The sequence below is a fragment of the Nanorana parkeri genome, unplaced genomic scaffold, assembly GCF_000935625.1.
Source record: "Nanorana parkeri isolate BGI_ZX_2015 unplaced genomic scaffold, ASM93562v1 scaffold98, whole genome shotgun sequence".
NCBI lineage: Eukaryota > Metazoa > Chordata > Amphibia > Anura > Dicroglossidae > Nanorana > Nanorana parkeri.
In genome coordinates, this window is record NW_017306366.1 from 1,684,272 (window position 1) to 1,700,724 (window position 16,453).

Genomic DNA, 16,453 nt, shown 5'->3' on the forward strand with positions numbered 1-16,453 from the left:
ATTTTAAATCAAGTGCAAAACCCCTTGTGTTAATATAGAATCTAACTGAATAACATTTGGTTTGGTGAAGCATTGTGTACATGCACTAACTCCAGCTTTGGCTGCACTCCATTGGCCATTTTTTCTACACTTCACTTCAGTAGACTATGCCTGTGAAATGTGTGTCAGCGCAAGTAGTCTGCACTGAAAGCAAATGTAACAGGATGACAACACAGGAGCACAATTAGAAGACAGTTGTCACCTAACAGAAAGTGTCTGAACCTTAATGGCAGGATCACCAGGTGGATAAATTAAAGCTGAAGAGCTTAAATATTTCAAGTGACTTTTGAAATTACTTTAATATATTAAAGCCGATCTCCAGGCAAATCAAGAATCTAGGCTTGCAGTGGGGCTACCCACGCACTGCAAGGGATCAGTGCTTGTTTATATCTAGGGGGCAAGAGTAGGGATGCCACTTTTTCAGGCCCAAGTACAAGTACATCCCCTCAAAGAGTAAAGCAGATTTACTTACCTGATCCCCACTCCCCCGGGGTTAGTGCTCTCCTCATCTCTCCCTCATCTCTGTCTCTCAGCATCCCCACGTCTAGGTCTATGGAACCTACACTAAATGTGATGACGTCAGTGGTCCTTAGACCGCTGGAGCCCAGGGAAGGAGAGCTGTGGGGACCTGTTTAGCAGCCTGGAGGAAGCTTGTGGGGGTGGAAATCAGGTACGTAAATCTGTTTTAATCCAATCCCCTAGACAAAAACAAGCACATAACCTTTGCACTGCGGGGATAGCCCCACTGTAAGGGTAGTTTATTTGCCTGGAGATTGGCTTTAAAGTTTATTATCATTGTTATTATTATTATTCTACGGGATTTATATAGCGCCAACAGTTTGCGCAGCGCTTTATTATACAAGATTTTACTTATTAAATCTACATCTACTTCAATTATCAGTAACACTTCACCTAGATCTGCATCCGCAATAAACATTTTACAGTAAACTCCAAAACAAAGACTAGAGGCCACCACCTAAAACTGGTGGAGAAAAGAGCGGTTAAAGTCTGGAATTCGCTGCTACAAGAAGTGGTATCAGCTAAGAGTATTGAATCATTCAAAAAGCATTTAGATACCTTCCTCAGAGACCGCAACATACATGGGTACAGGTACACTTAAAAACAAGGACGGAAAAGGGACTTGTGAACACATATACAAATGTACAATCACATACAGACACACAAAGGTTGGACTTGATGGACCTGTGTCTTTATTCAACCTCAAATACTATGTAACTATGGAACTATCCATAAAATACTTTAAAGAAGAATTCAAGGCATTTTTAAACTTATCTTTGCAATGGGGCTACCTCTGCTCTGCAAGGGTTAAAGTACAATTAAACTCTCCTTTGTTTTTGCATATATTTAGAGCTAGCAAGCAGTATATATATGCAAAAATATTTTTAAAAATAAGCTACGAAAAAGGTAAAAACTTACCTGTGTCTCCACCGCTCGCTCCCGTCTGAAGATCTGAAGCTGCTCCAGAGGCTGTGCAGGATGCAGTAGAGATCTTCGGCGGCAAGAAGAGGAGAAACACAGTGGAGGTAAGTGCATGCAGCCGAAAGAGTGCACGTCGGACAGACACTGTGGGACAGCAAGAGGCAGGAGTCTGCGCTGGATCAGAGAGCGGCACCAGTGCTGGAGGGATTGCTGGATACAAGTGGAAGGAAGAAGATGATCTGATAAAGAGGCATTATTTAAGGTAAGTCCTTAAAGCAGCATGGAGGCGGGGGGATTTGTTACTTTTTTTTTTTGCATACCGTATTTGCCGGCGTATAAGGCGACTGGGTGTATAAGACGACCCCCTAATTTTCCACTTAAAACATAGGTTTTGGGCTATACTCGTCATATAAGACTACCCCACTTCCGAGGCAACACCATTTAAAAACATCATGGATGGATGTGCAGTAATACTGTATATACGGTAGCTTCAGCTACATACAGTATACTGTGCTGAGCCAATCACAACGAGCAATGTATTCTATTAATCAATACAAAGCTTGCTTGGATTGGCAGAGGTTGTGTACATCGCTCACCGTGATTGGCTCAGCTACTGTATGTAGCCGAAGCTACCGCACATACAGTATTGCCACACATCCAGCGGGCTGACAGATTAGGGATGTTCGTTTTGGGCCAGCTTGGCCTAAACGAACTAAAGGTATACATTCTATACCCCACGTATAAGACGACCGCCGATTTTCAGGGGATGTTTTTAGGTATAAAGAGTAGTCTTATACACCAGCAAATACAGTATATCTACTGCTAGCAAGCAGTAGATATATGCAAACAAAAAGTGCCAAAAAAAAATGTTTTGAAAAGGGTTAATACTTACCTGTGTCTTCCCCCGCGCTCCCGTCCGAAAATGTGAAAATTCCCGGGCGGCCGCAAAGCATCTCGGGGCGGGCGCATGCCCAGTTCACATTTTCGTCTGGGAGATAAGGAGAGACACAAGGTAAGTATATGGACGTGTGCACCCGCCCGCATGCAGACAGAGGAGTCAGCGCTGGATCGGAGACACGCTGCACCGCTGGAGGGACCGCAGAAAAGGACAGGAAAGAAGAAGATCGGATTAACCCTTTCGCTGCCAAGCCCTCCGGAACATTTTTCAAATCAGCTGGCCAAGCCATTTTTGCATTTTTTGCAATTTTTTCCTATTGATTTGATGTTCAACTGCTGGGTTGCTAGCGTTTGTAAAAAACCGCCATGATATCACAGTGGCTCCACCGGGTTCTCAGTGTGTAATGACAGTTCAGCGTCTCCTGATTACCTAGTTACCAGGGGACACTGGACTGTCATGAGAGCTTGTCAGAGCCAGCTTTGATTTGACCACCGGCTCCGACAAGCTCTCATTGTAATGACAGCTGGTCCCGTCCAATAGAAAACAGTTGGGCGGAGCTAGCTGTCACTGCTAGCTCCACCCAATCATTTTCTCCTTTTTTTCTACTTTTTCTATTCTGCTCGTTACCACAGAGGTACCGAGCAGAATAGCTGAGCCGAAGGGCGCCCTCCGGCATTCAGGGGGGCGCCCGGTATTTTCAGTAATAGCTGTCATCAGCGGCTTGTGAGTCATCAGCCGCTTTAAGGTAAGTGCTTGCATTAACATTGGGGGGAGGGAAAAAGATTTTTGACTTTAATGTCATTTTTAAGTTTTTTAAATTCCTAGAGTTCTTTTTAAAGCATTTTATCAAGAGCTCTCTTGTAAATAATTCCACATTGTAACTGCTGACCCACAACAGAAAACTTGATGCTCAGTTGTTACAGTAACATTCACATTAATCTCGTACGATCGCGGGATTTCCCGCGATTCTCGAACGAGAATCGTGCAGTGTATGGGCACCATTAGCACTGCTTCGCAACAGTGATCATTCTACTTTGACCCTGTATGTAGGCCTTCCCTGATGCCCCTGGCAAAGCCTGCTTGTGGGAAGTATCAGTTATGCAAGATGAATTTTCCTGGCCAGACCCAGTGTTTTCTACCCTAGGCAGCCAGCTCACACAGCACTGACCATCCATTCTTTATAGACGTAGATATGTGAGTTCAATGAATGCTAAATTGCACGCTTCTATAATAGTCAGTCCTAAAAAAACGTACTTGGCACCCAGACAGTGCGTGCACAGCCAACCACCATGTCATCTTTGTATGCACTTTAAGCCCCATCCTCATACATTTGTCGGCGGTTTTTGGGTTCAGATTTGGCTTTGCTGGACTTCTACCACAGGGACCATAATGGCAGGATCTAGTTAAAGGAAAATGAGGCAAGGTACTTCGCCTCATGATGCACACTTAGGGGGTGATCCGATTGTTTGTTTGCCAGTGTACTACCAAATTTGCAGACCATGTCCAGTTCACGTAACAATGCCAGATATAATTAATGGCTTAACAGGTGCGGATGAAAGAACGATTATAAGGAGCAAACTCGTTGCTGTGCAGGTTGCATTATTTTCTCAGCTTAATGAATATGTTTGTCATTCAAGCACACAAGTTGTGGCTGAGTGAAAACTGGAGAGGCTTTAGAAGTGCTAGGTTATGTGTGGTTGAACTCGGCTATTATTGCATCTTTCCTAATTTTTGATGAAAGATCTGCCCTGCTATTGTTCTCTTAATGCTTAAAACCTTTTTTAATCAACGTTTATTCATGCTTTTAAATGTATTAATTATACTAATACTTTTTCTTGAAGGGACATTTTTTATTTTTTTCTAAAACAATACAGACAGTTTCTTTATACAGGCAGTCCCCGGGTTACGGACGTCCGACTACGAACAATCTGTACTTACGAACAGGGGTCCACAGTTCTCCTAAATGTACCGGCAACCGCGGGTACATTTAGGAGAACTGTGGCTGCAGCGGTCTGTGTTCCTACCTTTATTGCAGGCCGGGAGCCATACCCAGCCGGCTATTGGATATTGTAAAATCCAATAGCCAATAGCAAGCTGGCTATTGCACCCACCCACCGTCTGCTGTCAATCAGCATGGGAGGACCTGATAGAGAACTTTCTCCTTCAGGCCCCTCCTCTGCTGATTGACAGCAGGCAGTGGGCAGATGCAAAAGCCAGCCTGCTATTGGCTATTGCAATTTGAAATATCCAATAGCAGGATGGCTATTGCTCCCAGCATTAAAATAAAAAAAACATTTTAAATAAATAAATAAATAAAATTAAAAAGACAAATAAATGTGGACTGTGTTTAGGTCTCACCAGGGCTGCCTTTGGGTCACACCAGAGCTGTGTTAGGGTCTCACCAGGGCTGATAGCAGGTCTCACCAGGGCTGCATTTGGGTCTCACCAGGACTGCCTTTGGGTCACACCAGGGCTGCGTTAGGGTCTCACCAGGACTGCGTGCAGGTCTCACCAGGGCTGCGTTTGGGTCTCACCTGGGCTGCATTTGGGTCTCACCAGGGCTGCGTTAGGCTCTCACCAGGGCTGCATTTGGGTCTCACCAGGGCTGCATTTGGGTCTCACCAGGGCTGCATTTGGGTCTCACCAGGGCTGCATTTGGGTCTCACCAGGGCTGCGTGCATGTTCTCACCAGGGCTGCGTGCAGGTCTCAACAAGGCTGCATGCAGATCTCACCAGGGTTGCATATGTGTCAAGCTCTCCGGATGGTGCAGGTGGGTGCCGGGCTCTGTGGGTGGGTGTATCGGGGGATTTCCATGAGTAAGCACTGCTATTTTAAACTGTTAATTTCTTTGGTTTTCCAGTTCACCTAGTAGTTTGAATACTCTAATGTTTTAATATTAGAGTCACTGACCCAAACCAAGCATGTTGCGAATGAAATCCTGATCTGCCTACTTATTCAGAGGTCAGTAATGGCTGCCTAAATATTTGTTGCCAATCAGGTTCCTTTCATATCACCCGTACCTCTGCAAAGGTCATTGTAATCCCTCGCTACAGGAAACCTGCTGGTGCTCCCATTGCTTGAGGTTGAGCATTTTCAGCGTGTTTTTAAAATAACTTGGATGAAAGTAGTAAATTTGAGGGTTTCAAAGGTCTTTGCAGATTTGAACAAGAATTTGGTTGGTACTTCCTTAGGGTGGCCAAAGATGAGCAGACGCCTTCCTGAGCATGATAAGTAGTGAGCATCGATCCATCTTCTGTCATTGCAGGACCAGCTAACTGGTAAAAACAATGTGTGTGAATTGACACTCATTGGAGCTGAAGAAGCTACTTGGATAAGTAGCTTCAACATTACAGAACAGGTTCGGTTGAATGTGACTAACTAATGCCAGAAATAACATGGCCTCTACAAATGAGAACCTTCCAACACAATTGCTTCCTTTTGTCCCTTTTTCTCAAATGAAAAAGGTAAAGGATTGGTCCAGTCACTCAGGTTTTCCAACAAGTTGTGAAATCTTCATGTGCAACCACCAGCATCTTCAAGGGCTGGAACTGATGATTATTGGCCTTCATAGCAGGCCTACAAATGTTAAAGTGAACCCAGGAGTTAGACCTTAAAAATGCATTCAAGTACCTTAACTATTAAGATTACGGTACCTTATTTGTGTATCACTCGGCTGTAGATCCTCAAATCATCTCTGAATTGGTGCTGACACTGTCCTTCCTTCAGGAGGGTGGATACTTTTGTTCCCCATGGTCACTGTGTGTTGTAAAGTAGTTAAGTTGTTTTCCATATAAATGTTTAAGTTAAGTACAAAAACATTAGCATGGACACAATGTGCAAGTAATAGAATCGCATGGAGATATAAACATCATAAACCACGAGAAAACAGAAAAGGAAATAGCATAATATCTCAATGAGGAATAGAGCTTGTGATCGTACTTCAGCCGGACAATGTTGAAGCCATTAAGATCCCCAGAGATCAGAAGTGTCCAATTATAAAGTAAAAAGCAATTAAAAAAGTCAAAAGAGTGAAAGAGGGAAAGAAAAAAAGAAAAGGCAAAAAAGAAAGGGAGTCAAAGGAAAAGAGAGGGGCCCAGGAGGTGACTGGAACATCCTGGAATCAGGGGAGTTTGTCAAATGGAGAGTAGACGTTGATCAAATTGAGGGGGTAAATAATGCTGGACCCAAGGGGACCAAATCGTTTTGCATGGGGCTGGTATTTGGGATTTTGGCTGTAAGCTTTTCACGTGCCATGACCCAGGAGACACGGTTATTTTCATTAGATATGTTTAGAGAGGGTGTTTTTCATGACTTAGCTATTTCTCTTTTAGCAGCTGCCAGTACGTGCAAACATAGTTTAAAGCTTTTATTGGGAAGTGAATTAGGTTGCTAATTAAGAGGAGCCATAGCCGGATTCTTGAATACAGGTTTACCTACTAGGACCGAAGGCATACGAAACACTTGATCCCAAAAACATGATGTGACCGGACAGAACTACTAAATATGTGCTTGGGAGCCCAAGTCAGTGCAACCCCTAAAACAGTGAGGTGAATGTAAGGGGGCAAACGTGGCTATCTGAACAGGGACCATGTACCATCTCATTAGCACTGTATAATTGGTCTCCAACGCAATTGCACTTCTTGAGCTCGACTTAGTTGATAACCATATTTGAGACCATGCTTCGTCTCCCAATGTAGTATCCAATTCTTGTTCGCATTTGGAGAGATAGGAAGGTTGTGGGGGTCGAGGTGAGGACAACAGGGTGACAAATTAGCAAGCTTTAAGCAATGGAGTTAAGCTTGGAGCCGTGGCTATTTTACAACACACACAGGGACCATGGGGAACAAAAGTAGCCAACATCCAGAAGGAAGGACAGTGTCAGCACTAATTCAGAGATGATTTGAGGATCTACCGCTAAGTGAAACATGAATAAGATACATTTTTGTTAATAGTTCAGGTACTTCAATGCATTTTTATGATTTAACCCCTGAGTTTAGTGTCACTTTAATCCTTAGGCAAGTGTCACACTGGGTCAATATGTGTGTAGGGATTAGACCAGTGGTCTCAAAGTACCGGCCCGCGGACCGGTTGCGGCCCGTGAGCTGGTACTTTGTGGCCCACAGCCTGCTCACAAGTCTGGTACACGGTCAGGGACCGCGTACCAGACTTGCGGGAGCAGCTACACGGTCTGCATCTCTGTCGGATGCAGACCGCATAGCTGCTTCTGTGCCGGCAATCGGATCCTTTCGGCCGGCGTCTTCGCTAAACGCAGGCCGAAAGGATTGATTAGATTAGTAATGTCTGCAGCAGACATTACTAATCACCACTAGATAAACGGATCGGTGATCATGGCGCCGCTCACAGCCTCCTCCCTGCAACAAGGTAAGCCGGAGAGGGGGCTGTGTATTTAACTTACGGGTGGGTGTGCGGTGGGGTGGGGGTTAGGGTGTATTATTTTATGTGCAGGGATAGGTTTTTGTTTTTTTTATGTGAAGGCGGGGGGTGTAATAGGCCCATTCACACCGGTATCTTTAGGTGCAATTATGGATTCCTGCATCAGGAACATGCGTTTCCTGCATCAGAAATCCCTAATCTGGCGTTTAAAAGCGGCAGCTGTCACCTATTCAAGTTAATGATCAGGTGACAGAAGTTGCATATAAACTCCGGCACACCACATGTAAAGATATGTGATATTATTACATTCGGTTAGGAATCAATCACTCTCCCTGGACGCAATGATTGTGTATCCAGGGAGTGGGTTTTCTAACCGCATGTAATAATATCACATATCATGCGGTGTGCAGGCATTTACATGCAACTGCTGTCACCTGATCATTAACTTGAATGGGTGACAGCGGCCGCGTGTAAACATCAGATTAGGGATTCCTGCTGCAGGAACACGCAAGTTTCTGACGCAGGAATCCCTAATTGCACCTAAACCTACAGATATGAATGGGGCCTTATTGTGTGTATTGGAGTCCGTAGTACTATATCGCATATAGTTACATTTTATTTTAAAGGAGAACTATGGGGTAAGTGCCTTTTCCCATAGTTCTCCTCAGCGTCCTCCCATGACCCAAAGCTCAGTATACCAGGGGGCTACAGCTCGTGGTATACTGAGACCGCCGTACCGGGACGGATCCCGACATTACTGTCGAGATCCCCCCAGCTGCGTGAGTGACAGCTGCCTCTGCCTATCTGGAGGCAGAGCAATTCACTCACTTCTCAATCTATTGAGTCGAAGTGTGACAGTTTAATTGTCACACGTCGGCTTGAACTATGAGGCTGAGTGAAAAACACTCACCTCATAGTTCTCCTTTAAAGTTTGAAATTTGGCAAGCAGAACATTTTTTTGTTGAGTGGCCCTCGAGGGAATTGAGTTTGAGACCCCTGGATTAGACAGTTTATGGTCACCCTTAGACTGCTCATACCCTGTTTCCCCGAAAATAAGACCTACCCCGAAAATAAGACCTAGTACTATTTTTGGGAATTGCTAAAATATAAGACCTACCCTGAAAATAAGACCTAGTTGTGACCATTCCCAGGGCCGGTGGTGGCATAAGGGGGAACTTGAAGAGCAGAGCCGCATAAGCCGATGCCTCCTCTATAGCGCTGGCTCCTGTCACAGGCGGAGTGATACCAAATGCACTCCGCCTGTGAGGAATCCATAGTGAAAGTGTGGTTCGCTCATTTTGGCCAGCGATTGGTTAGCAAATTGCTCTTGGAAAGGTACGGCACCCCTGATTGCCCTGATCACCATATTTTTGTACATGACTACATGTAGACTTTTCTACATGAATAAGTGTGGATTGTTGTACATTAAAAAAAAAAATAAGACCTACCCGAAAATAAGACCTAGTGTGTTTTTTTGAGCCCAAAAAAATATAAGACAGTGTCTTATTTTCGGGGAAACACGGTATCTGTCAGATTTGGCCATCACAATGAATGGCCAAGTCTGTTGCAAGTTCGATCTGTCCATTCCATGTGCAGTTTTCAAAAAGGAAATGGATTTCCAAGGTAGGAAATCAAGATGAGACTGATGCGCTTGTGCGAACAAAGCAGGAGAAAACATCTCATCCTCTTGTGATTATCCGTTGTGTTCATTAATAGGGTGTTTGTATAAAATTAATTAGCAGCCTGAGCTGTTTGATCTCTAACTAAACAAGTTAGCAGAATTGCTTGTTTGTGAGTAGGGAAGGGGGGAGCTAATTATGTAAAGGACATGAGTCGTCAATATTTAATTTCCAGTTGCTGTATCCTTGTGGCTCATAGAGCCTTAACCAGTTGTGCACTTGCCGCAACACATTGGTGTGTTTTTTTCAAATCTAATGATGTGATCCAACCATTTCAGTTGCACAAATGTTCTTAGATTTTCTCCGAGACCACGCAAGCAGTCTCATGGTCATGTTGGGATTTTCAGAAAGATGTCCTTAAACTCAAACAGCATATCTATATGGGAATGAAAAAAAATAATAATAACCGCGTGAGTACAGGGCTTGAATTCATGTAATCCTTTGTAACTCATGACAGGTCTCCGTTACTTTCCTTCTCCATTAAACTCTGCAAATAGCTTCATTCCGGATATTTTATAGTATATTTCACATGATATTGATTTTCTGTTTCCCCCTAGGGTGTACTAATCCTTTATTAATGTTGCTAACAGAGCAGGCAGCAGAGCAGAAAGTGTTAAGTGAGACTTGTCCTTGCTCCGGATAACAAGTGATTAGTATTCACCATGCATTTCCTGGACCCCAGCCCATGCAGGGATATGCTCCCCTGGCCCCTGGAGAGGTCCCCTTCCTGGCATGTGCACTGCATGCAAGGCTGGCTGTAAAAAAGCAGCCTGCTTTATTGATAATATACCTGGAGTGTGTGCAAATTTACATTATAAAGAAGAGACCCTCCCCCATGAATTATTACAGCAAGGAGCAAAACGCAGTAACCACAGCAGCCAGTCAAAATCCTTCAGTGACCTTTTCTTCTTAAGTCTTATCTCTTTGATTACTGTAAGTTACTGCATTTACTATTACCATGTGCACTGCTTCCCTAATAAGCCCATTCATGATTTTGTAAATGATTCAATGAAGGTCTCGAGGTGATGAGTGCTTCTCGAGGTGATTAGGTAGCATATGGGTAACAATACGAAAATCAGTCCTCAGATCCCTTTGAATCACTCCGATTTGGATATGCCGCTGCCCCTGATTAAATAGCAGTCTTATGCATCAAGTAATCTGTTACAATTCCAGTTTAATCATTTCTAGTTTTGATCAAGGTGAGCATTGGCAAGCAACTAAAATATGCCAATATTTTAGTTACTTGCCAATGAGACTTATAAATAGTAGCTATAAGCAAAAGTTTGGTTTGCTCCAGCATGAGATCAAGTGAAAAATAAGAAGGCACAGACAAGAAAAATATAGCTTCCAACGTTCCCTCATTTGGAGGGACTGTCCTCTTTTAGATCTAAATCCCTTGTTCCTCGTTCCTCCTCAGTTGCCCCTCTTTTTGTGGTCTGATGTATAGAACTCTATAAAAAAAATGTACTATAGTAAACTTCCAGTTATCCAGCACCCACGGGGATCGGTAGATGCCGGATAACTGTAGTTTCCGGTTGCTTGAGAGTTAATAATAACTCTCAAGCAATCCCCTTCAGTCAAGCAACCCCCCAATATAAAGGAAGTTGTGATTAAAAAATGTGCACTTGTGGGTTCAGCTGATCATTTTTGTGTTTAAAGTTGGTCATGCACAAAGGGCTCGTTCACGGCAGTTGCACATTGTGCCTGCGGTCCGATCCAGTGACATCAAAATGCTGCAAGCACTATTTTGATCGCACCGGACTGCAGGCACAATGTGACTTGCGATCCCGTGCGGGCGATCGCATTATGACTAGAAGGTGTGGCCACGGTGCTCACTTCAATGGCCCGCCACACCCCCTCCTGTCCTACAAAAAAGTGATCCGGCTGCAATGCCATGCAGTACGTTCCGGCCAGAATCGGACCGGAACGCACTGCATATGGTGTGAACGTACCGTAAGGGATGTATAGCTGGACAAATGCCATTCACATGATTTCACAGCCACTAGATGGCGATGAGCAGCATTGGAAATTCCTATCCTCCTTGGCTCCATTTAGCAACTTTAATGCTGTGTGAATCGTGTCCATCCTGCTAAATGCTGGGTGAAGCCTTTATACATGAACCCCTACGTGTTTTTTCCCCCGCTGTTTAGTGTGCATGGGGGAATTTCCCAGCAGGTGCGCCACGGTCAGAATGGCCGAAAAGTGACTGGAGCTGATTGGTTGCAGTCACTTTTCGGCTGAGAATTTTCAGCCTGACTCCATCAACAAAAGTCGTTAAAAAAATTACTTTTGTCAAAAGTAGGAGTGCCAACAAGGCTACACACTGCTGGAAACTTGCCAATGTGGCCGAAATTCGAACAGTGTATGGTACCTCCCAAACTTCTGAGATGAGAAAGAGGGAAATCTTAGGCAATGGACAGACCCCTGTCACACTCCAGTTATATATAGGCAATGGACACACCCCTGTCACACCCCAGTTATATATAGGCAATGGACACACCCCTGCCATGTCCCCAGTTATAGATAGGCAATGGACACACCCCTGCCACACCACCAGTTATATATATAGGCAGTGGGCACACCTCTGTCAAATGCCCAGTTAAATATAGACAATAGACACACCTCCAGTTATGCCAACCTTTAAGAATTTATATGCCAAAAATTATTAGTTAAAGGAGAACTATGGGGTTAAGTCTTTTCCCCATAGTTCTCCTTAGGGTAACGGGAGGACACAAACTAGCGTCCTCCCGTCACCCTAGGCTCAGTATACTGCAAGCTGTAGCTCGCGGTATACTGAGACGCCGCAGCTGAAGCGGATCCCGACAATTGTGCCGGGATCCGCCCAGCTGCGTGACTGACAGCTGGCTCTGCCTATCTAGAGGCAGAGCCAGCTGTACCCGCCCCTCCCCCGTCCGTTCCGCCAGTCAGCGCTAGAGGATCGGAGGGGGGAATCCAGCCCCTCCCCTGTCACGGCAGAGAGCCATGACAGGATCGAGAGGTGAGCAAACGCCGGTATGTGTTCGCTCACCTCCCGATCTACTGAGCCGACCTGTGACAGTCTCATTGTCACAGGTCGGCTAGAACTATGAGGTGAGTGAAAAGCACTCACCTCATAGTTCTCCTTTAAACCCAGAATTGCTATCACAATTACCTTTCCTTTATGCTGGCTTTTTAAAATAGCAAACACAATATTTAAGAGATAAGATGAAGGTTTTAGTGCAGAATGACACTTTTGGTAGTTAAATAGAACATTTTCATAGATATGTGTACATTTATTATTGATATTTAGATAGCTCCAACAATTTACATAGTTGCACATTCAGTCTCTGCCCTCAAGGAGCTTACAATCTAAGATCCCTATCTCACATACATACATACATACATAAAAGGCTGATTTAGACATGGGCCAAATTAACCTACCAGCACCTCTTTGGAGTGTTGGAGGAAACCGGAGTACCCGGAGGAAACCCACGCAAGCACAGGGAGAAAATGCAAACTCCTTGCAGATAGTGTCCTGACCGGGATTTGAACCACCCCCAGTGCTGCAAGGCAGAAGTGCTAACTTTTTAGCATATTGTATTTTTGTTACTAACAAAGAGACATCTGGCCGTGTAGAAATCTTGTCCCCCCTATACATTTTAGATATGCGCACACAAACTGCAGTAATGTATAAAAACCAGATCTCTCCACCTGCAGTGTAATCGTGAGATACATTTCTGGCCAGGTGCTGTTGGTTACTACACCGTGGGTGAAAGAGTTAATGCATCACATCTCTCTGGTTTCCCTAAAGTAGCCTTATTGTTGCTGGCAGTGTCAGAGGCAGCCATTTGTGTGTATCTGTGCCAGTTCTCAGCAGGTGTGAGCTGTGCTGGTTATACTCCCTGTGCAGGCAGAATGAGCGGGGCTCGTGTGCTAGGCACGGAGCACGCAGGGAGGTGAGGAGGCTCAGCATCTCATACTCTTCACGCAGAGCCCTCATCAATAGCTCAGACGCACAGAAAGTTCTGTTTATAGAGTGCTGGTGCAGGACCCCGGAGCTAGGTGTACATGACTTTATATAAGGACTAATCTAAAAAATAGAGAAATAGTCATACTCACGTAATGTCTCTTAAACACAAGAGATGGTCTTCCTGCAGCTTGCTGTATGTAGAAAGAATTTAGGGAGAAGCTGCATAAATAATGACCCCATTAAAGTGGGGTAAATGGAAGCCATGCACATGAAAATACAGCTGATTGGTTCTCTAGGAGGTGATCTCAGAAGTTCATGGTGAACTGTATTGGTAGGCAGGCATACATGGGCAGATGTTCTGCCTGATTTGATGCAAAATCTGATGGTTGCCCCGTCTTCAACAGTTAAATGTTTCTCTTCCCATCAGCTTTTAGGACTGATACTCATAGGAACCAGTCAGCTTTTAGGACAAAAGGAATCTGGTTGGTTATTAGGAAAAAAAGTTTGCCTTGTTACTTTAGATTTCTTTACTTAAAGAAGAACGCTAGGCAGACTTTTATTAACCCTTGCAGTGGGGCAGGGTTGCAAGAGTTAGCTGCTTGTTTTTGTCCAGGGAGGAAAATAACAAATTTATACTCACCCGATCCTCCGAGCTTGCTGGCTGTGACTGCTCTCCCCCCTGCCTGTCTCCTCCTCTGCTCCAGTGATTATATGACCCTCGGCATCCTCACGTTCTATATATGGTGTATAGAACGTGATGACTCAAGACTGCTACAGCGGAGGGAGAGTGAGTCACCAGGCATCAATATAAGAGCAAGCCAGCTCAGAGGATCGGGTGAGCATAACTTTTGTATTTTCCTCCCTAGACCAAAACGAACAGTTAACATTGCAGTGTGGGGGTAGCCCTGCAGTTTAATACTACTTCAATGGGTTTATGAAACAGGTCCTCCTATGGGTCTTTTTTGCAAATTCTAACAGTGACATTAAAAACCTTTGGTGGGACATTTGATCACCTCTAAAGCCAGCAATGCTCCCCTTAGTATGTTTCTGCACCTTATTCAGGCCTTGTTGATTGTGTTTTATATGTTCTCTCTCATCGCTGAGAGCATGGAAGAAATGCTAGTTTGGGCACAGGTTTAAGGTGCCCATACACTGCTCGATTCTTGTACGAGAATCGCGGGAAATCCCGCGATCGTACGAGAATCGAACAGTGTGAACGAAGACGTGCGACCGTTTCTAATGTACGGTCGCACGTCTTTTGCCTAAGGAGCATGTTAGAAAACCAGCAGAGAATCGTACGATTTTCGGCCGGTTTCAACAGGAGACAAATGCCGAACGGGCCGGTGTGCGCACGCGCACACTGCCCATTCAGCATTGCGGTCATCGGAAGCCCGCCCCTCAGGGGGCGGGCTTGCGATGATCGAGAGTGCGATCTGCCTGTCCAAGATGGGCAGATCGTAAGTTTTTTCAATCACTTTACAACCATCGCAAGACTAAGGTCTTGCGATGGTTGTAAAGTGTATGGCCACCTTAAGAGGTATTCCAGGAAAAGATCTCTGTAAGATCAGACTGTGATTCAAGGACTTCTGTAGTTGGAGATCAATATAGTTACATAGTTAGTCAGGTTAAAAAAAACAACACAGGTCCATCGAGTTTAACATATAGAGAGAAGAAAAATAAGGCCTCATTCACACTGCGCTAACTCGGGGTGTACCCCCATCCTGTCTGCGACCGAGTACGGACACCCTGACCCGTACGGATGTGCAGTTCAGGTGTGTGTATGACAGCGTATGGCCGCGTCCTCCCATAGGAAAGAACAGGCTGCTGCGTGCAATCACATGCAGCACCTGTCCCTCCCAGGAACAGCCCGATACGGGCATGCATGCTGCATGGACGTGTACGCCCCGAGTTAGCGCAGTGCGAATGAGGCCCTAACCTCCTAAAAGAGAATGCTGCGCCCACATTACCTACAGATGATCCAGAGGAAGGCAAAAAATATAAAGCATGGCTGAGTTTTGCTCTAACAGGGAAAACAGAAATTCTTCCTGAACCCATAATCGGATATTCTCTGGATCAACGATCTCTGATGTTTTTTTACTTATAAAATGTTAAAGGAGAATTATGAGGCGAGTGATTTTCACTCAGCCTCATAATCTGAGCCGACCTGTTATAATGAAACTGTCACAGGTCGGCTCAGTGGAAGCTAGGTGAGCGAACACATACCGTCGCTCGCTCTCTTCACGATCTATCCGTGCAGAGAGCCGTGACTGTCACTCACGGCTCCCTGCAGGGATTCCCCCCCCCCCTGTCCGATCCTCCAGCGCTGACTGGCAAAACGGACTGGGGAGGGGGCGAGCACAGCTGGCTCTGCCTCTGAATAGGCAGAGCCAGCTGTCAATCCCGCAGCTGGGTGGATCCAGACAGTATTGCCCGGATCCGTCCCGGCTGCGGGGTCTCAGTATACCGCGAGCTTAGGAGAACTATGGGGGAAAAGCACTGACCCCATAGTTCTCTTTTAAGATCTAGTAATATTCTCTGCTTTTAGGAACGGATCCAGGTTAATGCATCCAGGTTTTCTTAAAAAAAAACAACAAAGAATCATTATTATATCTACATTATATGACATTGTTGCATTTATTTTGAAGCTGTACGATATTTTTTTGTGTTTAAAGAAGAAATCTGTGAATTTTAATAACTTTCACACTTTCTTTGTGTAATGGGCTCAAACAAACCCGATCCTTGGCCCCTCCGCGCTGCTAGACAAGTCCCCACAGCCTTTTCTTCCCTGGGCTGCGGCGGTCTAAGGACCACTGGCGTCATCACATCTTATGCAGGTCCATAGACTTACATTAGACTTGAGGATGCAGAGAGACATTCCACAGCTGGAGCAGAGGGAGAGAGAGGTTAGTGCTGACCGCCACGTGACCTAGAGAAAAATGAGCACTGGAGAAAAATGAGTGGGGTAGCCCCACTGCAAGAGAAAGTTTCTAAAATTCCCAGAGTTCTTCTGTAAGAGATACAGTAATTCCATATGAAGTCATATGCCACTGTTC

The 16,453-nt window shown here is 44.9% G+C and overlaps 1 protein-coding gene across 3 annotated transcripts in view; it reads left to right on the plus strand.

Annotated features, from left to right (window-relative positions):
- The window catches only part of MEGF11 (multiple EGF like domains 11), a 434,557-nt gene that overhangs the window by 258,611 nt on the left and 159,493 nt on the right, over positions 1-16,453 (plus strand). The gene's annotated exons all lie outside the window — the stretch shown is intronic.